A 24,141-nucleotide genomic window follows, 5' to 3' on the forward strand; every position below is an offset into this window, starting at 1 on the left:
AATTTCAGTGCGGTGTAAAACAGATCGCATTATCCCAAACTTTTACGATCTAACTCACAAAGAGCAACTCAGACTTTGTATCAGAGTTAACGGTTTACAAAATTGCTTCGCCCAGCAGATACCAAACATTTTCCAAGCATGTCTTCTTCAAACCAAACGATTCGCTTAAGTCAAGTTGAGCAGGTGCTGGCGGCCGAGAGGTACCTGAATGGCGTTATCAGGCCGGGTATGCGCTCCGGCCGCAGACGGCTATATGGGGCGGCGACAGACACGTGGCCCATCTCAGCTGGCAGATCGGACGAGTGGGCAGTGGGTCGTGGGCTCCCTGGTGTGGTTGAGATGACTGTTTTCGCTATTGTTGGGAGAGGCGCTCAGATTTAAGGTTTCACATGAGTATGGGGTTTTGAGTTGAATTAGCTATTTTGAATATCATTCGGTGCAATTTAGAGCCCTGCGCTTCTGAAAACCTCCAACCCTATACTTTATCACCTACACGCCCGCGAATGCGTGCGGACTGTCTCGTGCAAACTATTTAAAGGCCTCTGAGGCATGAATGACGCCATAGCAACATCATTTAAGTCCTGCTATTCTGCAGGTCAGGCAGCGTCCAGAGCTAGGAAGAATATCACCGTCTGGTCATTCAGATCTGGCGTCCGTGGGCGCGTTTTCCAAATATAGTGGGATTCAATTGGTACTCTAACAATGTTGGGCAGGCTGTGCAAGCTTCAATTACGACGGACGTTTTGTGCTACATAACATAAGAGGCTGGCCATGGTTTCTTCACTTGCTGGTCATTACGAAAATAAAACTTTTAATGGAAGAACTCAACAATGACGCCAAAATCAAGTATGTGAATGAAAACAAACATCCTAAACTCTCGGATGAATATGCAAGAGCACTACGAGAAAAGGCCAAAACACGAGGGCACGATATTTGGCTCAGCGAATACTTCCAACCTGCGCTGTCATCTCTCGACAAGTTTGAAGTATTGCAAGAAAGTGTCTATGTTGCAACGCTAGTTTGGTAGAACGTCAGCGTCATGCAAACGTTTCATGTAGAAATCAAACAAAACTTTTGCTTGTGTAATCATTTATGGTGCTTGCTTCAGCACCCTCTAATGTGGAAAATTCCTTTTAAGCGTCCTGCTTTTGTATCAATCCACCCATTACATCATGCACTGCTTCACCTCCATAACTGAAAATAAACAACAAACAGACAAGGGCTTAAGTCAAACTGTGGCCTATGGCCCTCCAGGTCAGGACGTTCTCAAGCTTGAGGGCAAAACCGACGTCAATGGGGCGCCGGGCGCCAAGGCGGCGGTGAGCCATAGTGCACCGGACCGCCGTCGCAGCTCCAGCGCCGGGGCGACGGCGGTCGGCCGCGGTGCCAGCGACAGGTCGGCCTGGCCCCGCCGGTGAGGTCCGTCGCGGCTTCTGCTCAGACCGCGAAGCTGACGACACGGCCGCACCGACGCCTGGCGACAGGTCCCTCTAGCTGGCGTCGGCTGACGCGGGCGGCACTTCTTGCCACCAGCCAGGCCAAGTCTGTTCGCTGTCAAACAACCCGGGATTGGTTTAGCGATTATCCGCATGGTGATAAGCACGTGCATGAGAACTAACAAACCCGGTTTTGCCCATGTCAGCTGGGACACAGGAGACTGCTGGGCAAACCTCCGCGGACTACTGACGCGCGTGGAACAACGCGCGTCCAGCGCGCGCAGACATTAGGTCGATATCGATATTGCTGCTTCAAGCAGCGATTGGAAAGATGCGCAGTTTTATTTGGATGAAATGGGTAAAATGAATAGCGAACCATAGTTGCAAATGCAAGTGCCTTTGACAATGGACCATCCGCATTCCGTGCAGGAAAACGTCCGTCGCTCGTTGCACGCGTTGCCTGTTTCGCTCGACTGGATATGCCCATTACCCCCACATTACGGCGCGCGATGTCATCAAAGCAGACAGCAGCCTGGCGTAGAAAAACGCCGTGCGGTTTTCCTGCGGAGGCGGTCCCGGTGCCATCACGTGCCGCTTCTTACGGGAAAAGTTTTCCGGCCGCGCTCACGCTGGGTCGTAGGACGGTTGGGCAAGACAGGCGCACGCGCGCGACCTATCGGGCGCCCGCAGGCCGAGGCAGGGCCACTGCGTACCGTCCCGGTCAAGATCGCGAAAAGGCTGTCACGGCCCGCCCGGTCAAGGTCAAAGCAGGCCACCGCGAAACACTCCAGTCAAGGTCACGGCAAGGCTGTCACGGCCCGGCCGGTCACGCTCACGTCTGGGCCACCCGGTTGAAGTCGTCGTCAGTGACGAGTCCCGGATGAAAGGGCGATGGCTGAATCCCCGCGGTCCCAAGGGGTTAAGTCTGCCCGGGAGTCAAAGCTCTGCTACTGGCGACATGGGTACATAGGCAGGATATTCAGACCATCCGATTTTCCGAGAACATCTTCGTGTCCAATATGCATTCAATCTCATTTTTCTATCAAATGATATTTTTGAACGTTGAAATAAAGGCACGAGACGCCTTGCCTGCTCCCAAGAAATAACAAATCTGTCATCGATGCACAAATTCAGTGTTTATGTGGCGTTGCGCAGTTTGAGCGCTTCAACCCTGGCAGGGATACCCATCTGCTGGTCTCATTTTTATTCAGCAACAATGCCAATACCACGAAAGAACTGTGCCGGGGAGAGCCCAGGACCGGTATAGTGCTGCAGCGACTCTTGCACACAGTGAACTGTACCGCATAGACAGAGATGGCCGATGCCAGCCATGGTCGTATCAGACTACTCTGATTCAACGGAGATGCCTCTCTCTCTCTCTCCTCTCTCCTCTCTCCTCTCTAACTCTCTCTCTCTCGCTCTCTCTCCTCTGCTCCTCTCTCTCTCGTCTCCTCTCTCTCTCTCATCTCCTCTCTCCGTCTACTCATCTCTGCTCCTCTCTCTCTCTCTCTCTCTACCCTCTCTCCATCTCTCTCTCTCTCTCATCTCTCTCTCTTCTCTCTCTCTCTCTCGGTATTGTGAACGTACGTCGTGGATCGAAATGGGGTTCAACATTTGCATTGACATGGCCAACCAACCTTTATCTGGGGATGTTCAGATTTCGGCCAGCAGGAAGTAGTGATAAATTACGTAGTCACTAACATGTGCGCTGGTAAACATAAAAAATAACGAACTGCTGTCCGTCCCGACAGCTCAGTTGGTTCCAGCTCCTGCCCTCCGATCGGCCAGTGGCAGCGACCGCGCTGATGGTCAGGTGGCGTCAGAGGGTGGGGCAGACTACGCCGAACATTGGAGACATTACGCTTTCGCCATTAAGCTATACCGTTGGTCTTAAATTGCATGGCCATCCATTGATATCCATCCATTCAAAACGTTTGGATTAAATCTTTAGAGTAAAAAGCATCCTGGCGTTGCATGTTGCAAAAGCATCCTTTGGTCGCGCGGCGTCGGCGCGCGACTGACCGCGACCGTTAGCCACCGCCGGAATCGGCCCCGCGGTGGCTAACGCTAGGTGTCGACCAACGGGCGGACGAAATCGATGATGCAACCGAAAAAATACCTCTGGACGACCCAAGACGTCAATTGGTAAGTGTAAAATGCAAACCGTGCGTGTAGTTCACCTATCGTGATTTTTATATTGCTAATAGGGAAGAGTGTGAATGTGTGGCACTGCAAACCGGTGCTGGAATCTCGTGGTGGAACTGAAAAGAATAAAGGTGAAAGCTTTACCTTTCGGGTTGCCACTCCAAAACTGTCCTTTAAACCGGTCTCAAAATGGTATAGGTAACAGATACGACCCGTACTGATCTTTGAACGATGCAAACGATCTTCAAAGATTTTCGGCAGCATTACTTCACGACGGTTTCTCTCGCGCCGCCGGCGCACGCTGCCTGGTGTTAGCTGCAGCGCCCAACGCCGCTCGGTTTAGCGAAACTGAAACATTTACCATCAATATTCTTGCTCCTGAGATTGGGAACACGAAGACTCAAAATCATTTATGCGGTTTGCCTGACTCGTGCTTCTGTAAAAAGATGGCAGTCCTCAGCCAAACATAAGTTGATGGCTGACCGACGTAGATACCTCTGTCGACTCAAGGCTCCCGGATCGGGAGAAAGGGCGCCAACCCACGTGTGGCTGAGGACTTCTCTTCTTCTTCTTTTCTTCTTCTTCTTCTTCTCTGAGTATCTTATACAGAATTGACGAGTAAAACAAACAGCATGAAAGGTTTCGAGCCTGTGCGCTCCGAGCCATAGGGGCGACGTGTGACGGGTATTTGAAGCCCCTGCCTGCAGGGTGGGACGCTTACATTGGGCTCCTGGGTGTCAATCACGACAGGTCCTTCGGAGCCCTCTTCAGGACCCTTCGAACGCTGACCTTGGCCGGCCCGGATCCCCTCTCCAGCACAGAATTCCTGCTAGGCACTCTGGCCCCTGATCGCCACAGGTGTTCCTCATTGGCTCAAAGGCCCTGACCTGACCTGCCACGCCTTATCCCTGTTTGGCGAGTGGGCCCTCAGGCCTAAACCGACACGGAGCGGACTGTTTGGTACTGGTAGTACCTAGCCGACACAGAGGCTCTCACCTACCCAGGGGTTCCCGATCGGCGCAAAAGGTCCTCTGGGGGGCATTCGAGAACCTGGCTCTGTGGGTCGCGCAGCTTAATGCGTCTTCCGGTTGGTCTTTCGGGCACTTTCTGCCCTCAAGTTAAGCCCTTGGTTGTTGGCCCTGAGGGCCGAAGGGTCCCTCGCGAATGACGGTCAATGAGCGGTGCCTTTGTCATACACAAACAATATTTGACCGAGATGATGTCAAACTAAATGTTCATAGTTTGCCGATTCGTTCTCCTCATTGAAGCTCAGCATGCCTTTGAAACTCGTCGATCTACTCGTCTATACACATATGAAATTCGTTAACTCGAGATTGTACAAATACGCGCAGCGCACTGATATTCGCGTCACCTTAAGCACGCACGTTAGGGCACTTCCACTTACAACTCCCGTGCTAGCCGTGTAAAGGAATGTTCCATATTTAAATATGTTGAGAGAAGTATTAGATGTGATGAAATCAGCTCACTCTGGCTATTGGTTTTCTTCTCATAGTTAACGACTGGTCTAGACGACAAAGGTGCACCAGTTAGTAAATGTGTTGCTAAATTCGTCATCGCTTAATTCCGTCGTGAGAGTTCTTTATGACGTCATATTGCCGCCAGACTGTCCGTGAAACCATTACCCCTGTAGCGGAAGGGCTGAATCACAGTACTCACTGACTCACTATGACTCACGATATTAACTGAACCGGATATCTTTATGCGTTCGTGCTCTAGTCCTTTCTCGTGGTGTTTCTGCACATTTGCCCATGATTTACTATTGTTTGCCTGCGTTCTCATACTCACTTATGACGTTTTTCTTAAGTTATTGAATTCCCAGTCATCTGTAAGCAGTTCAATGACAGGTCTTTTGGTAAAAACAAGATGTTCCTTTAAAGGTCGTTGCCTTATGGCAGGTCAAAGCCAGACTGTGGCCATCAGCTAAGGCCATTTATAGGGAATCGTTCAATCTTATGCGACAAGGGAGTGTTCGACGAATCTAAGATACATCATCATCGTAGCTACAACTCTGAGGTAGTGTCTTGGGCAATACACCAACTGAATAAAGAATTACAAAAAATTCCATTGACCTGGGGTGAGGTATGTTGGTCTGACCGAGGTCAAAGCTGACATGTGTTTTCACTCGAGAGCTTGCTTCATGAGTAACCCTTTGGTGTTAGTTTCGAATGTATTAATGAGAGGGACCGCAACAGAGATGTTCCATGGACATTTTAAAGATCAGATTGGCTCACCTGGCCATAAATGACGCAGGCCAATATTTTATTTTAGGAAGATACCGCCTGGCATAATCCCCGACGCTTATATTAAATGACAAAATAGCAACAATTGCTTAGTGTTTTGTCACATTGACCTTTTAAAGGTCATGCAAGCTCACTGACCATGAATAAACACCCATAACCTTTTGCTTAGAACAGCTATCTAGGTTCAAAATGGTTGCGTTGGAAGGTCTGGGGGAAATTTGGACACCTGTCTGGAGCTTGAACTTGTTTTACCTTAAACCTTTTTACCTTATTTCACCTCAATGTCATGAGCTAGGAAGCTCTGATTTCAAGATAAGTGAGTTTACTGACAGGCCAGCTCACGCTGCAAATTTGGTGCCACCAGCTATCTTAGTTTCCAAGACATCAGGAAAGCCAAATTACCCCCGCCCCCCCCCCCCCCCCCACCCCTTCGACCCGAGCAAAGGGTAGTCAAGCGGCCACCCGGGCGCGTGTCAATTCTTAAATGGAGGAGAGCTGTGAAGTGCAGTGAATGATCTTGAACGAAGTTGTCTCAGCTCAAAACTTCATATAAGTGTGGAACGCTCCCTTTATGGACAAAGTTCCGCAGTGTGTTGTGATCAGGATCACGGCGCCACAAGACTCCTACGAGTGGTATAGACATCCAGGGAGTGCAGTTCATTCACAAGCTCAGCGAGCATGCCAACAGCAAATTGAGAGCGATGACCTTTTCAATCAGCAAATCCAGGGACTGTCAATCGTGTGGCCTGGCTTCGCATCAGATCCAGAGCCATCTGAGGAACCGCTGGCCGGAGCGCACCTTGTGCATTAGCAGATGAGGTGGTGGCGTGACCGTGTTTTACTGGCCGGGCCAGCCGTCATATCACGTGACCGGACGCGTGCCGCACGCCTGCCTGCAGATCGACCTGACAGCGAGGGTAGCGGGGAGGGGGGGGGGGAGGGGCGGCTCTGTCTCGCTGAGACCGATATGTGTGGGGTGAGGACGGCTGCCGACGGCGTCTGGCCGGAGTCACCGCTCACCAGCCCACCCCGGTCAGAGGCGCAGGCCCCTCCGCAGGTGCCGTGGTCGGCAATCAAGGCGGGGTTGCGCATTTTTCCGTTGCTTTTCTTTCACAGCGCACAATGCGCGTAATACCAAACAGGAACCCTGTGTCCGTTTCATTCAGGGTCCCAGTGTGTCGAACTGGTATCCCTGCGTCACCCTTTACGCCAGGGACCTAGATGGGACCAAGGGAACGAACTTGTATGTCAATGAAGGTCCCTTGCATCGATCCAGGACCAACGTCTGGCGGTTGACCCTGGATCGACTCACGTATAGACCAACCCATCCTGTGAATTTGGTGTTTCACAGCCATGTTAGTTTTCGAGATTTCAGAGGGGAGGTGTTCAAATTGACCCCGCCCTCCCCCCATTCTAGCAAAGGGTTTCAACCGGACACTCGGGCGTGTGTTCAGCGCCTTCATAGCCACTCAGAGCCCGGCAGCCTTTCAAACACCCTGCTGGATACTCAAGGGACCTCAGAACTACCCGGGGACCCTTTGGCCACTCAGCCTCTCAGGGACCTTTGTGTACCCAAGGTCGCTCATGGGCCGCTTTTGCTGCTCAGGCCCCTTCTGCTCACAGAGGATCCCTTCTGGCTATTGCGGAACCGCTGGCCGGTGGTGTTTCCCTTACTGTTCAGGGGTTTCACTGGTCGCCAGGGGCCCCGCCGATCACCAACGGGCACCTCTAATTGCTTAAAGTCCTTTCTGGCACCTAAGAGCTCATCTGGTTAGTCAGGACCCTTTGGCCCGTTCAGCGGCCCGTTTGGTCATCAGAGCCATACAGCTGTGCACTCGAGACCCTCTAGGCATTCTGAGTCGTTAGCTGCTCAGGGCGGGTTTGGCCGCTCCTACCGTCCAAGAGTCCTTCTGGCTGCTCGCTGACCCTTCTGGCTGCTCGTGGGCGGCTCCAACTGTTCAAGGTCTTTCTGGACTCCCAGTAGTTGGCGTAAACGTCGTAAGGTCTTTTTTAAGTGACCTCGGCAGCTCAGGGCCCTATATAGCTAAGTGATGGAACACTCTACGCTAAGTGATTTTATGCCAGCTGCTGGCTGTATGTGTTTGGTCGCTATAACAGGATAAGGACTCTCCTCTGAGGTGGTGCGGCACCGTCAGAGACGTCCGTCCGTGTGATAGGCGGCTCATGTAGGAACGGGACGGGGCTGGCCAGAGAGGTTGGAAGCTGGAATTAGATGTTATTAGAGATATTATACGGCAGATACGGCAGAGATGTTATTGCGTTGCCCGGCAGAGAATTCGGTAAAAATTATTAAGGTGGCGTACCATCAGCTTCACACCGATGCGTTGTGGGTCAATCCACAAATATACAACAAAGCAGTCAGGTGATCAGTTTGCAGTCAGTCATGCGGGTGGCAATGGTCGTCGACGGGGAGGAGGCGTGTCAGGGCGGTTGCCATCGACTGCGGGTGGAGCAGGGCTTGGACGGAGTATATCCCAGTTGAGAGCAGCAGTAGGTATACATAACCTGGCAGCCAGGACATTTATATGTCTCCAAAATGTTTGTGGGTTAAAAGAGCACCAATTCTTCAGTTTCTCACCGGTCGCTGTGTTTGTCCATCCAGGGCAATTTTCTTGGATGCCCCTGAGCCTGCCCTCTCACATTTAAAAAAAAAATCACGCCTATAGCTCATGGGTCCTCTGTCTTTGCTTGCGGCCGTTCCTGGTCGTCTGGAGGTCTTAAGACGTCCAGTTTTAGCGCGTTGTGTTAAACAGCCTTCATCCCGGATTTTCCCAAATTCTTCTAAAGCTGGGGATGAAGCCAGTGGCGGATTCAGGTTTCCCCAAAAGGAAAAACCCGGATCATTGTAGACCGCCCTGAACAACACTGTAGACCGCTCTGAAAGCTTGCGCCGCTCAAAAAAATAAATCCTTGTTTTCTGGCCACTAAAATTTAAGATTCGTATGCATACGGGAACCCATTTTCCTCTGCTCAGCTCTAGAAAACCAGGTGTGGTACGTATGTAGTGCACATGTACCTGCATATATGGAACATGTTCATTTTATCCAGGTTATGGTGGATCCTGCCATTTTTAGGCTAAATATTTGGGATAATGTACAGCAAAATGTGCTAAAGCAGGCTGCAAAATGATGCAAAATCAAAATCAAACACGACACATTTTAAAGACTGGCTGCCGGTGGCTTGCCGGCACGTCGATGTGATCAGCTGATTGCTGGTGACTAATGCAGAGTTTTTGCTTTGACTGCAATGAAGAAGTTATAAATATCCTAGCATTAAACATTTGTTAAGAAGTAATGCACAGGAAACACAAGGTGTCGCAACTTCAATAGCCAATGGAAATGACATACATGATGTCGGCAGCTTGGGAAATCGTCATCGTGTAGATCTCGGATTTGTGTGCATGGTCCGTACTCTGAAGCAGGCGAAACTCCCTGGCGTTCGCGAGCACATCTCGGACTTTTGACGTCAGAATATCATCCTTCTTACTTATTGAAACACCCCACGAGCAATGTGGAGGGCCCCGGAGTGATCAATAATGCCCCGGAATGTTAGCAGATCGGACTCAGGAACAGCAGCGTGGCGCCCTCCACGTAAAAGCAAGGAGGTTAAAGCCAACATGAAAGTCTCCTTAGCGATCGAATTGACCCGACAGGAGGATATTTAGCCCCCGGCAACAGCGTACGGTCTCTGGACAACGTCATGAGCCTCAGAATCTCCCCAATCACCACCCTCTCAATCAGCAAAGATTATCTGTGTCTTCTCACGGGCAGGGGGAGCTTTGTAGCCCTTTGGGGAGGAGAGCATGTCCTCCAATGTTCAGCTGCTCCCTTCACCCAATGTTGGGCTTACCCCCCTCCCCCAATGTTCTGCTGTGCCCCGATAGTCCGCTGGGCCACCGCATATTTTGTTCGACTTTCATATTGTCGAACATGGCTCCCAATACCCCATCAATTCTCTGAAGTGGCAATGACTTAAGATTTTCTTACGCACTCACAATTTGGTAATAAAGAAAGATATTTCTATAACACAATACTAATAACTTAGGCAAAATGAAACTTGCAAAAAATGCATTTTGTAAGTCCATTACCTCTAAGTGAATGTTTGCGCGTCATTGCGGCTTAGCGACGCTTCTGAGACCACATGGCGACGCCTGCCTCTCATCCTGCCAGAAAGGGCGAGCACCGCGGGGAACCAAACCCTGCAGGGAGTAGTTAAACACCAAAAGCAATAATCTGTATCAATTGTGTAACTCGTAATGCCACTCGAGCGACATGCCATGTCGCGAATGATGAAATGCTGGTGGTGGTAGCAGAAAGCAGCGAAATTATTAGAATTGGTAGGCTTTTAACGCGATGTTCATTTTTCTTTTTTAAAGATTTGATCCGAACTCTTTGAATGGATGGATTTCCGGGATCAGCGCTCATGTTAAGTAGCGCTTGCTGTGTGCGCCCTGACCCCTACCATTCGATCGCGCAATTCCGAGCAACGGCAGAATTAAGTGGCGGAAGTTCAATGTGTCACAATGCTCGACACGGTCCGTCCTGCCCTCTGACGTCAACTGACGTTTAGCGCGACCGCTGCTAACAGCCACAGGCCACACCCGCCAAGGGCAAATAACGAGCGCTCAACGGATGGGTGGGTCGGAAGACAGGAGCTCTAACCAGCTGAGCCATCGGGACGGATCTTGTCTCTCCACCGGGACGGACACATTTTTCTTGAAGTGAAACGTGCGGCCAGTTCCCTGGGATATAAGTACCATGCTTTGTGTTGCATGTTTTGAGTGTCTTTACGGAGTACGCAGACTTCTTACATTCTGCGTGAGGAATGTGACATAAGCAATGCATGTACCCGGCACGTAGAATCGTCGTGCATTCGAACTATAAGAAGGTTGCAATATACGAAAGTTGTAGGTTCCAAAAGAAGCATATCTTAACACGTAGCAAACGCAACAGAAGAATGCGTGTCACACGTTACATAATACGTGGGATAAACAATACGCGATATGTGATACGTGCGTATTTCGTACGCAATTGCCTACGTACTTTCATATCGTTTTAGCATGTACGGGCTAATGACGCGATGACTTAATCTTGGCTGCTCATGATGCCATAACCGTTAATTCCGTACTGAGAATCTACCTCAAAACCGCATCGATAAATCTTCTGGGCCAGGAGCTGAAGAGCCCTTTCATCCCAGCCCGGGGTAACTAGCAATTATTATTCTGGCAATACGGGGACTGGGGCACCCAGGTCGATCTGGAGGCCCTCGGAGGAATACATCATACACCAGTCCCATCCCTGATACGACAGGCACTCTGACCTGGGAATCTGACACAGGATCGACGCAGGGACACGTCCCTGACGCAAAAGGATCTCTTCCCGGCACGGGGAGTCCAGTGCATAATTGGCGCCGAGACACTAATTCGGCTAATCAAGCCCTGCCTCCTGCTTAAAAGGGTGCATAGGGCCCCTCGTTGAGTCCCACGACCCTTGACTGACACAGGTCACTCCCTCGTTGTGAGTGCAAATAGTTGCATCATCACTTCTCATATTGTGCCATTTTTCAATTTATTCGCAAATTACTTCACACACAATCAGAATCATCACACGGAGACGATGCGTTCATAGATCGATCAACCGCACGTAATATTCGGCATCCATGTCCAGCAACACCTGTCACATCTTCGCAGCCTGTCACGTACGCGAGCACATCACTTCAAATAATTGCCCACACACACGAATATCTACAGCACGGTCCACACTAATCCCACAATGTTTGGTTTTCGCGTACCCGTTTTGGAACGAGTGCCACTGCGACTTCCCACCTAGAACATACACAACACGTATTTACCGTAAATAGTGCCTGCAGGAAAGATGTGAATGCGTACATGTATGTGTAAGTGTGTGGTGTGCGTGTTTGTGGTCTGGAAGCATGTGTGTGAGAGCACACGTGCATGTCTGCTTGAATCGTGTGTTGTGCAGTGCATGTGCGTGCTCTGCACTACAATTTTGTGTCTGTGGGGTTTCGGGCATTACTCGCTATATATGCACTACTTTTCCCCACTTGTCAAAGCTATCCGTTTCGTTACGGAATTTGGTGGAGCAGCGCTTTTTGCGCTTCAAGTTTTGTCCTATATGTGGTAGTACTTCCCTCAAATGTGCCTTGTAAATCGTGAGCTTGGTTAATGTTATAGTAAGATTTCAATGCTGCTCGGGGTTTGTAAACTGGGGGAATGTCCGCTGCCTGCTGTCATGGTTTAGTATTAAGTTAAATTCCTTGGATATTTTGGTGACAACGCCTCATAGGAAATCCTGGGTTATTAATTACACACCCAGTTACACCCCCAATATGAATGTGTTAATGTTTTAACTGAATGCAAGCAAGATGTGTAATAACTGCTTTCTGATCCACCAATGTTGTGCTTAAAAAATATTTGCTGTGATTAAGCTGTTGATCATGGGGAAATGAAATGATCCAATGAACGTGTTCCTTGTTACTCTGGAATTTTCGTACGGACTACCTGTCTGTACAAACCCTATGTCTCGTAACCATTTGTTTTCTAAATCGCGTTGCGAGGATTGTTTTGATATCAGAGAGTGTATGAACTGTTCACAAGCTATTCGTGATGAGTTATCTGGATTCGCCAGACTAATCTGGTAAGGCATTATCGGGTACGATACTGATCCCCTACGGTTCGAGTTCTTAATCATTTGCGGGAGGCTTCTGACCACAGATTCGTAGCATAAGAATGTCATTAAAATGCTATGAATCTCTCTTATCTCCTGCCTTGACTACAATTCCCCAGATAACGAATTGATAAGATCTGCTAAGAACCTAAGACCTTCATCGTCCCAGCCTTTAATTATGGTGTTGTTAGACTTGGTCAGATCCGAAAACCATAATTTTCCGGACAGAAGCCGATGCTGATCTGGGCTGCATCGTGAAGAAATTCTAACTACGCTTGCAATACATTCTTCCAAAACGGATTACTAAATTTATTTGTAACGTACTTAAGTTTCGTTGGTCCATAGGTTACCAGGCCTGCAAAGGAAACTACTTTCGCCGTGATTATTTTTGCCCAAGCGTGTCGATAGCGAAGTAGCCTTCGAATCCACGATATTTTGAAGTTTTTAAGAACGGAGTCGATATCCACCATATTCAGACCGTCAGGTATGTATGGTTGTGTAATTTTAGTTCTTTTAACACGGTTTTGTCTGTCCCCCATAGGAATTGGAAAAGCATATATATACATATATATATATATATATATATATATATATATATATATATATATATATATGAACTAGTTTTGTTATTAGCAAGGACTTGATAAAAGTTGTTCTGCCCACCAATGTCAAATGCCACCTTTTCCATTGCAATATTTCCTTCTCTATCAGTGGTATCTTCATGTCGAGGTTTTTGTTGGTTATGTCCGCCTTGTTTTTTTTTTAAAGGTGATGCCAAGCACTTCTATTTTTTCAACAAACGTAATTCCTCTTGTAGTTATTGTTTTCACTGTTCTGTTCAGAGACTCGCTATCTGTTTTGAGAAACACTTTTAAATCGTCGGCATACTGTGACAGCCAAAATTCTTGACCATGTTGCGTTTGAGGGTCACACAGTTCCTGTCATTTTGCCATTTGATTTGCTAGCGGTTCCACGACGAGATTAAAGAGGTAGCCAGGCGCTGGATCTTCTTGCCTTATGCCGCGCTGCACGTAAGCACTTTTTTTCTCGTCAAGGGACCCATCCAGTAATATACTTTAGAAGTTTGTCTTATTCAGATATGTCATGTGTACCAAGTGTTTAAAGTATTCTCCAAAGTTCTACTGATCCAGGACATCAGACAGAAAGTCCCAGGATACTGTTTCAAAAGAGGGCTTTGAAATCAGCTGCTTCTATCGAGCCGGACTGCTCAGATTGATTCACTGAATCAATAATGTCGTATACTAGTCTAGTGTAGCCTTTCTCAGCAGCCTTACAGCCTTCCGTCCACTTTTCCCAGATTCTTGTGTTTGCTCTCTGAATAGATGACACAATCGATGCTTGTATGTCGGCAAGCATGTCTCTATCTTGGGTACCGACATTTTCCTTGTGCTTTGGTGACACCACTCTTTGACGATTGTCCTCCATTGCCCTTAACGTTTCGCTCACTGACGGTTGCCGTTTTTTTTCGCGGTAGTGGTCAGACGCAGAGCGGACTCTTCCCCGTCATCTGCCGAAAGGAATGCTGGCTCGCTGGCTGAAATCGTCAGGCACAGATGCGACACTCAGGCTTCGGCTTCACTTTGTGTCATCACCTGCTATCACAAAGGCGCTCGGAGGCCACGGGCCGCTCCCCTCACACGGTCAAACGCACCGCATCAACAGCTGATGAGCGACGCGGAGCCGACCCGTAGACACAACCGCACCTTGGCAAGAGGGTCCTGACCGGCGCAAGAGGCCTTTTGACATTCGAGGTCCCGCTCCTGTCCCTTTTCAGTAAATGAGCCCCTGGTTACTTTGGGCTTATTGCTGACACGGGACCCCTTGTTGGACACTGTGAGCCCCTGGTCAGCACGAGGGCCAGACCAACGCACGATCTTTCAAATTGGCATTGCGGGCTCGGTCCTGCAACGACTTTGGAAATAGACCGCAGGGCTAGGACTGGTGCGCGACTGAGTGCTCGGTATTGCCTACTGGCCGAGGTCCCCTCATCCCTCCGGCCTGACCTTCGGACAATTCGATCGGCCCTCCATCGAGGCCAAAAGGGCCCCTCGGGACCTCGGGACGTAAAGACCCTGGGTATGTCATGTGTCCCTGTTCCACTAATAGCGCGACCGTTGGTTCTTCGTGAACATAAAAATGAGGCAATTTGTGTGGCCTCTAGAGTTTGACGCACCTTAAGATTAGAAGGTTTGGAGGCCTTCGTGGTACTTCCCTAGAAATAGGTGGCTTTTCAAAATGCAATGTGATGCTCGAAATAAAGACATCGGATACCTCTTCAACGACAGGTCTTGTTTAGGATTTCGCCTTGGTGGAATGCACATAAGTTGTGTAGTCACTGATTTTGGTACTCTCTGAAAACAAAGATGTTGGGGTTCTTAAAACGGTCCAGTTGGATTTGGTGTCCGCTAGAAATAAAGGTTATGGGCTATAGAGGTTATACCTTTTGAAATGAAGTTTTGGTGTGGCCCAAGGGATGGCTCATGAGTGACCCAAGGGATGGGTGACATGGCTCCACGCCTTCTCCCACCCACCTTTAGGACACACTTCTGCCTGCATTGTTCAATTGCAATCAAAATGAGGCCATCAAATTGAGATGGTTCTGGAGCATTACCATCACTTAATTCAATTAAGTATGCTCTTCTGTCCAAGTGGCTGGTTCTTCCGGGAGGAGCCCAATAGCCGGTTAAAATCGCTGCTTTCTCGCAGCCTCCCGGAGCGGCCTCAAAGCGGCACTATTCCTAGGCACGTGCGGCTTCCACTACGACAGACAGGTGCTGTGACCAAAGAGTGGCTGGTCCTTCTCCAGCAAATGTTCCGGCCTTACAGCAAAAAAGCATGTGAAATTCAGCTATTATATTTTCAAAAGCTTTCACACGTGCATGAAAAAACATCACAAAAATACAGACGTCCTTCTGTTGTCCCGTTCTCACACCAGCCAGTACCAGCCACTACGCTCATCCTCAAGAGATGAGCTCTTGAGGATGAGCGCAGCTCGCAATATTGACTACCGTCAACATACCCGTTAAATACTACAATGCCGTTTGACCAGGATCTCCAGAAATATCGATGGTCATTGACTCAACGTAAAAACTGAGCTCGTAATACCGAAAAACCAGGAGCAAGTAATATTATATAGGGTCTCGATGCGAAGCCAAACGGTCGGCTTCATATCCGTCCGAAGCCTTGGGGCCCATAAGTGGAGGTCCAATTCATAAACGGTAAGAAATGATTAAAAAAAAAAAACATTGGGAAACATTATTTCACGATGGCTGTTCTCGGGCGTCAGGCGCCCACCGCCAGGTACTAGCAGCTGCCTGGGAAACGGCGTTCCTTTGCTGCGTTGTGGACTCATGTCTTAAACTTTTATTTCCACTTTCATTGTTAGAGAACCTCAACCAACACAAGAGGCCCCTGGCTTTCGGGTTCCCGTCGATGTCCCTGTTCCAAATCTCACCGCGGAGTATGATCTGGTGACGTGTCTTTTGCGTCACGGTTGCTAAGACTCCACCATAGGAGTGTAATTCCGCAAAATAAGATTAATGAGGCCGAGTGCGAGCAAAACCTGGTATCAAATACACTAAAAACGGCTTACTTCTCGGATTTGACGCGGTGTCCTCTCCACTGCGTTATGGAGTCTCTCCTCTCTCCCCAACAGAATAGGAAAATACAGCCTTGGTCTAATACGTTTCTTTGCTCTGTCTCGGCGAAACATGCCGTTGTTGGGCATCATTTTTGTTTTGTTTGACGTTGGGACGTTTGACGTTGTTTGACGTGTTATCGACGTAGGGTCGATGCTATGCGGCCTCAGACGTTGTTGGACGTGTCCAGGCTGGGGAGCAAAGAGGATTAGTTGATTTGCGAGGCCAGTAATGTTTGACGTGAAAATCTCGACTGATTGCCGCAAGCCGGGGTGCAGATTATCACTCCCATTAGTCTTATTCAACATGGCTAGTGTTGGTGATCATGGACGATTACCACCACCGGTTTAGTCGGATGCTGTCAATCGTCGGTTTTTGCAAATGCTGCATCGAATATTCGCGATGAAGTGAGGGTCAATACATTACAACGGTTCCTCCGAATATAGACAGATAACAATTTGACAACGCTTTGTTTTCATTTTCCGATGCGCCGCCGTAGCAACACAACTCATTCTGCTGCGGTTTGCATAACTTGAAATATCGCTGAAAAACGCCAAAACACTACCACAATAGCACAAATCTAGACCATAGTCAACAATAGATATGAATCGTATAGTCAAAACCATGTAACATGCAGGGAAACAGAAAAAAATCAATGTAACACGGTACGACTACTGAACCTTTTTAAGTCTGATTAACTCAGTCAGATGCATACAATCGGACATGATATTGCAGTTTTCATTTTATGCTTTTTACCAGTAAAGCAATTAGTAGAAGCCTTCCTTAAATTCTGTATGCTTTCGAGCTCCTATTTTGTACGTCCTACATGTGCTCAGGCCTCGGAAGGTGGGGGAAACGCACCTTTGGGGGCCAGATTGGACATTGGGGGGGGGGGGGGGGAGGGAAAGCAGCGACCCACCAAAAAGAATACAATTCGGCAGCCGTGATATCATACGAGCATTTGCTTGCGAATTTTTCCTAAGGAAGTTTTCCATGGGAACCATCGCCATGTCTTACGTGCATTGGCTTGAGGACAGCTCTCCGCGTACTTAGGCGTGTGTACTTTTCTTAACGATCTTTTGTCTTAAACCCATAATGTCCACGCTTGACGCGCTACGCCCGACAGTGACCTAGCGATAATTGTATAAACTTGTAGTAATAGATATATCCAACAGAGGACGTCAAATTAGCATTCGCTAACATAACGGCCTATTAAAGTTATATCCACCAATGGTGTTAGCTTTCACAAAGGAAGCCGACTAAAAGCTATACAATGATTGGTGTATTGGTTCTAGTCGCTTGCAGCGACTCGACCGCCTTAACTGCGTCTGTTTTGCCTCGACACGAAATTTAGGGAGGTGGGGGATGTCCTGCGGCCGGTGATCGGGGAGGCGCGGTTTTAGAACATACAGGCCGCACCGACCCGAATAGTTTTTCGCTGGTAAGTCTCTTAGTCGTGCTTAGTCTTTATTGGTTCAGGCTTCTTTCAAGTGGTGTAGCAGCTTTGTGTGGGAATTGATGTGTTGTGATTGCTATCCGTAGTAAAACAAGTTGGTTCACTTGAGAACGAACGCAAGTCTTCGGCATATGTAGTAAAATGCGAAACATGGTCTGTTAAACAGTAAAGAGTTTCCATCAAGACGGGTCCTGTCTTCTAACGGCAGGTCAGGCTATCACCGGCTACATTAACGCACATGCATAAACGCGCTTAAAACAGGTAGATATGCGACTACGTTTCCGTACTTTGTACGTCATTTGTCTGAAGATGTGAATGTGGTCTATCAGTGGGGTGGAGATCGAAGCATGCTAAACAAAGATATTCTGATGAGGGCTCCCATAGATACGTGACATTGAACTCGTCCATACTGTTTGGGAGAGTCCATTCACGTAACTCGCGATCTCGGGCGGGGGAGGCCGGTATATGAAACGCTCTTGCGCCATATTTGCCTCCGAGCGCAAGTCTGGCATATACGTTCGGGCGCTGTCGGCGTTTGTTTGGCACTGGCCGCCCGTTCGTCGTGGAAGTGGTCGTGGGATTCCGGGCTTGCTGGAAATAGTATCTCAGTTTGTTCAAAGATCCATACTTCTTGTCTTACCACTGGTAAGCTGGCATTACAAAGGTTATGTGGATGTGTTATATGGGTGTGAACTGAAGTGTTGCCCTCTGTCTGTCACTTCTCTTCAGGAGGAATCCAGATGAGTTGTGTGTCTTAAAGGACCAGTTTTCTTCTGACTTCTATGAATGCATGCCAGTTTAGGTCATCATTGTATTAGGAAATTACACCAAACATAAATCATGATGTCACATTTTCCTATCCAAAATTAAAAGATTATTTTATCATGCTTAGCCCATGAGAATGCCTACCATCAGTTAAATGTCAATTTGTTCTTAGATGTAGTTTTGGTTCCACATGGCAAGGCTTGAATTTTGTGTTTGCAGTATATTTTTGGCCCCAACTTTGGAGGAAAAAGTTATGTTCCACACACTGCAATATCTGAAATTTGGCTTTGGCTCTTGGGGCCCCCAAGAGGCCCCCATGTTCTCTCCCCTAAGTTGTGGGAGAGAACAAAAATTAGCACAGCTTGTAGTGAGAACAAAACAAACCAAGTGAATTTGCACTGCATTCATAGCTGGTGCTAAAGCACATTATTTGGCAGCAGATAATAGCAAACACCATGGTTTAGCTGGTCTCAGTGATTGCTGAAAGGCCATTAGAGATTGGCTGCTTGCAATTCTTAAAATTGTATTGCTTTTTAAGTAAGTGCTTCCTTCCTGAGTCTATACTCATACCTACCCTATTGTTTATGCTTTGGAACTGATAGAGAGTTATTGATATTGATAATTATATTGTAAAGGTGTCTGTCCCAATTAAGGCTGATAGAAGCAGATGCTTAAAATATTGTGCACCTGTTGCACCATTCCTCTGAAAAGTTTATTATGAAAAGTTTAGGATTGAAATGTTGTGCAAACCACAGTATACATGGGAGCATCTGGGGCATGGTAGTTAGTGCAGCTATGTTCTAGCCAAGGTACAATCTTTTTCACTGAAGGGAAAAATTCTAGGACAATATGATATCCATCTAGGCTTTTGCTGTTCTAGATACACTTAATTTGAGACCAGGTGTGCAGTTTCCTGTAAAGTTGGATATGATGCTAGCTCCCCCCCCCCCAACTTTGAGAAAAACTTGGTCAAAATCAGGGAGAACATGGTTTGCACCATCTATTTAGGATATAAGATTGCTCACCCCCTCCACAAAATTATGCACAAAACTACACCACCCAGGACAGGAGGCTGCTGTGTGGTAGGGGCTCCTAGACCAACACATTGGGAGGGGAGGGGGAACCATTTCCCCCTCACAGAGCAATCCAGCTGCACGAAATTAGCATCACTACATGCTGCATCTACTCACAAGTGTTGAGTCTGGTGTCATAATTTTATCAGTGTATGACACAGCTAAATTTAAATTTTGCCTTTGTCTACACCACCAACCAGTCGCACTGTCACTGCCTGGTGCGCAGCCCCTCCAAAAAATGGTTGGTAGGCTACATAAATGGTGCATATGCAATAGCAGTCTTCAACAACAAAGCCTCTGTAAGTAATTTATTGGTTTTGATATTGCTTTTGTGACCCTTAATGAATTTGTAAAAAACATTCATGGGCAAAATGAAGCTGGGATAAAAGGTAGACCCAAAAAGGTAAATGACTATATAAACACAAGGCTAAAAGCTGTGCTCAACAGATAACAAGAAACCCTGCTTTAGCTTTATACTCAGATCATGATCCTGTTGCGACACCCTGTAGATTGATAGAAAAATTTCATGCTCTTGTTTAATCCCCCTTTTATACATTTTCATCACATATTCAGCTCAGAATTCTTGGTGGAGAATATGCCTTCCCTTCAATGCTAAGTCCTCCCCAAGAGCCAAAGACTCTACTAGCCGTGGTTTTCCGCGTGCCAAAGCTAGTGTTTCGGAGGGTGTTTGACGTCACCAGCATACCTTCTGTACAATATCCATTTTTGGTAGTTTCAAGTGCAACTTTAATATAAATGTTATTTTAAAATACTTGAAAATAATTCATTCATCAACATATGATTGATTCACACCATGTTTAGAGGTACATGTTAGTGTGATATCATATACTTTTGTATCAATTTGTATTGTGTTGCAATGATTTCTACATGCAGTCCAGAAACATTGGGAAGGTGGGTTAACCATATGCTGGTGAGCAGCAACAGACCTGGACACTGAGTGCATTGTGAGGAAATATTGTAAGTGATAGGGTACAGAGATTCGGCTGTAGCCCGCAAGCAGTATCCCTCGTTCAGTTGTGGATGTAGTGCGGGATGCTGTCAAAGTTGCAGGAACAGCTTGCCCTCATCTGACGTTGCTCACAGAGTACAACTTTTTGCATTCTGTCCAGTGTCAAAATCTCTTGGAGCTAAAAACACCAAGAAACACCATCACTGGCAATCATTGAGACTTGGCAATCACTGAGACCAGCCAGATCATGGTATTTACTGTCATCTGCTGCCTAAAAATATCCTTAAGTGTCAGCTTTTGAATGCAATGCATATTCACCTGGGTCATTTTGTTCTCACTACAAGCTGTGATTGTAACATTTTTGTTCTCTCTCCTCAAGAACCAAAACCAAATTTCAGATACTGAGTGGAGTACAAAATTTTGAAAGTGCTGCAGGTCATTATGCTTTATTTAGGGTATCTTTGGGAGATCACTGTACAATAGGTCGTACTTAATGAAATTGCCACTTTGTAAACAGCAATTCATGTAAAAGCATTTCAAATGAAAGAAAACATCAGTATTGACCATAGCACACTGAAACAACACAGTCTCAGATTCTGTAATGTGAGACACATGCATATATATATATATATATATATATATATATATATATATATATATATATATATATATATATATATGCATGTGTCTCACATTACAGAATCTGACACTGTGTTGTTTCAGTGTGCTATGGTCAATACTGATGTTTTCTTTCATTTGAAATGCTTTTACATGAATTATATATATATATATATATATATATATATATATATATATATATATATATATATATATATATATATATATATGTATATGTGTGTGTGTGTGGGCTTGGAATATATGAAAATGCATACCAAACCAAGGATCTGGGCAAGTCTTTCTTCCAAAGTATTGCTGTAAATAGTAGGTATCTTAAGTGATTCTCCCAAAGTTACCAACAAGTTGCTCAGAGTGTGCACATTTTCACAAATTAAGTTTGGAGCTGACCAGAGAAAAATGAAACACAAAAGAATGACGATGAATGTGCCACGGACGGTCACCTTTTCATGCTCTACTATGATTGCGCCTCTGACGCTCCACTATGGTCGTGCCGCTCATGCTCGATGAGGTAACTAGTTTCGAAAAGTTTTAAACCGTCATGCATTCCACCTTCCAACTCCGGGACAACACTCGAGGCCCTGCCCGTCCCAACCGTATATAAGAAACAGGCAGCACTCTTAACCAAATTTCTCGAGACAGCGCGAGTACAGAGCCTGGCAGGCTGGTCCAAGCCAGCCAAAGAAATCATTGTCAGTCGCTCTGCTGACTGGTGGGTACTTCAGGGTATTGATAGATTTTGGGGTGCTTTAATGGATATTGTGAAATATGATAGTTTTTGTTTCAATGTATTGATGCTTTTTTGTAATAAATTTGTTTTCTTAATTTGCCACACCAAGGTTATGGGGTCATGTTACTCTAGTCTCCTGGTGTCTTTGCTGGAGTGAGACGGCTGTCTCCAAACAGCTTTTATGACTATTTATAGCAACGTTTTTCGACTTAGATGGGTATTTTTGTAAAGCTTTAATTACCAGTTTTAAGTTCAATCCCTTAAATGACAAATTGAACTTGGTTTAAATTCTCAGCTGCCCTTACATTTTTGTACTCCAATACCAGCAAGTGGCCAGAAATCCAACCAGAAGGCAGTTCTAGATGAGTGCAAATAAGTCCTTCCCCATAATCATGATGCCCATCTCTGTACAGCTTCCCTCAATGTTAACAAATTTGTTCAAGACATTAGTGCATTATGCTCAGGACAAATCAGTCATGAGGAGGCAAATTATCCAAACCAATTGGAGAGATTTGCTATGTTCAACCTCTGAATTGAGCTAGGAGGCTGGTGCAAGTCACTGAAGCTGGGAGGTGGGAGCAGGTCACTGAATAGTTAAGACATTTCCGACGCCGCATTACGAGTGATTCTTCTATTTGCATTGACTTGACACAGTGGTGGAGAGTGAGTAGGTGGCCATCTGGTAGGTGCTTGGATGTGTGGTTTTCTATCACCATTCATTGCATCCTTGGTGATTAATGTGGTTTGTCATGAATGATGGGTTAAATCATGTTCAAATTTGAGTTGGTCTGCATAGGGCATAGGAAGTGAGAGCTTTGCCAATTTACAAACCAGTATGATTCTGCTGCTCATTTTTTATTTCCTGGCATGGTTCGAAGATGACTACATTCAACATTCACACTTTATTCTTCACATTTCCATACATGATTTGTTGCATACTTAGGTGGCAGCACAGGCTGCTTGCCACTGGGCATCTAAGTGTAGTGAGTGCAAGATTTGTGTTTTTCTCGATATCAATACATGGCTCATGATGGAAGCAGCAGGTCCCAAGCCGTTGCACATTTTGGTTTCATTTTGTCCTGGAACAGAGGGGTAAAGTGAGGTTTTCCAAAAGCTGTCTTTGTAGCATTGTGGTGGAGTACAAAATATTTCCTTTTAGCCAGTCACAAACCTGGAGTACACAATCTTGTGGTATACATTATACCAGGAAACATTGATCTTTTCAACACTGTTAAAAGGATTATATTGGACTCAACATCACCCTCATGGTTATGGAAGAACAAACATGGTGTTGCTTGCTGCCAAAATAAGTTGCATCTCCATCACCAGGTGAACAAAGGTAGCTTCAAAAATACTTCAAGTTGTGTTTGGTCACAAATGTGCAGTGCCCAGGGGTTGTCAAAGTTAAATAGCCATGTTTTTCAGGTGTAACCATGGGCAGTAAAGCTAAAATACCAGTTTTCAGCACCATTCATAACAGATAGTAAGTCCCAGAATATGAGATGTTCATTTTGACCATGCCACTTGAAGCCAGTGAGTTCTTAGAAACCATTTTTAAATACCATGAAGAAGTTGGTACATATACTTTTTATTTTACCCACAATCTACAAGCCATCAAATAGTCTTCACAAAAGTGGCTGGTGCATATAAGTGAAGTCTGAGAAGATGTGGAGAGTGTTTCCTTATAATACTGCATAACATTTTGACAACAAACTGCATGTAGGGAGTGGAACATTGTGCTATTGTTGTAAAGGTTGTTGAGCACAAAGCCCTTACTATATTTTGGGCTCTGATGGGGATATGATCACTTGCAAAGGACCAATCTGCATGTGAGTGAGAAACGTGCTTTTATCAATGGGCAACCATCATAATGTTTGTTCACTTGTTTCATCATGGACCTTCTGGCATATGTACAGCATAGTCTTGTAAATCTGATTTTAAAATATAGTAAATGCCATTGCTCACAAATAGTGTTCCATTCAATCAGAAAGGGATTGAGGGACTGTGAAACTTGTGACATTTAAACAAAGAGGGACTGCAGCTTTCTTCCCCTATGTTGCCAAAGCCTTTCGTGCCCGGCACATACGTTTCCCGAGGTATTGGTTGAGATGAGGCGGGTGGGGTATGACCACGTTTGAGGTATCAGGTGACGTGTCTGGTGCTGGACGTGTGCAGACCGGTGCTGATGTGCGTGTTGTGCGACAGTGGCCGCGCCCGGGCGGTGATGTGATGAAGCGCCAGGAGCCGCCGGTGAGCAGTGAGAGTGCGCCGCCGTCCGCGGCGGCGGCCGCCGTCGTCTGCGT

This window comes from Pollicipes pollicipes, unplaced genomic scaffold (genome assembly GCF_011947565.3).
Source record: "Pollicipes pollicipes isolate AB1234 unplaced genomic scaffold, Ppol_2.1 Scaffold_7261;HRSCAF=8764_pilon_pilon_pilon, whole genome shotgun sequence".
Lineage (NCBI taxonomy): Eukaryota > Metazoa > Arthropoda > Thecostraca > Pollicipedomorpha > Pollicipedidae > Pollicipes > Pollicipes pollicipes.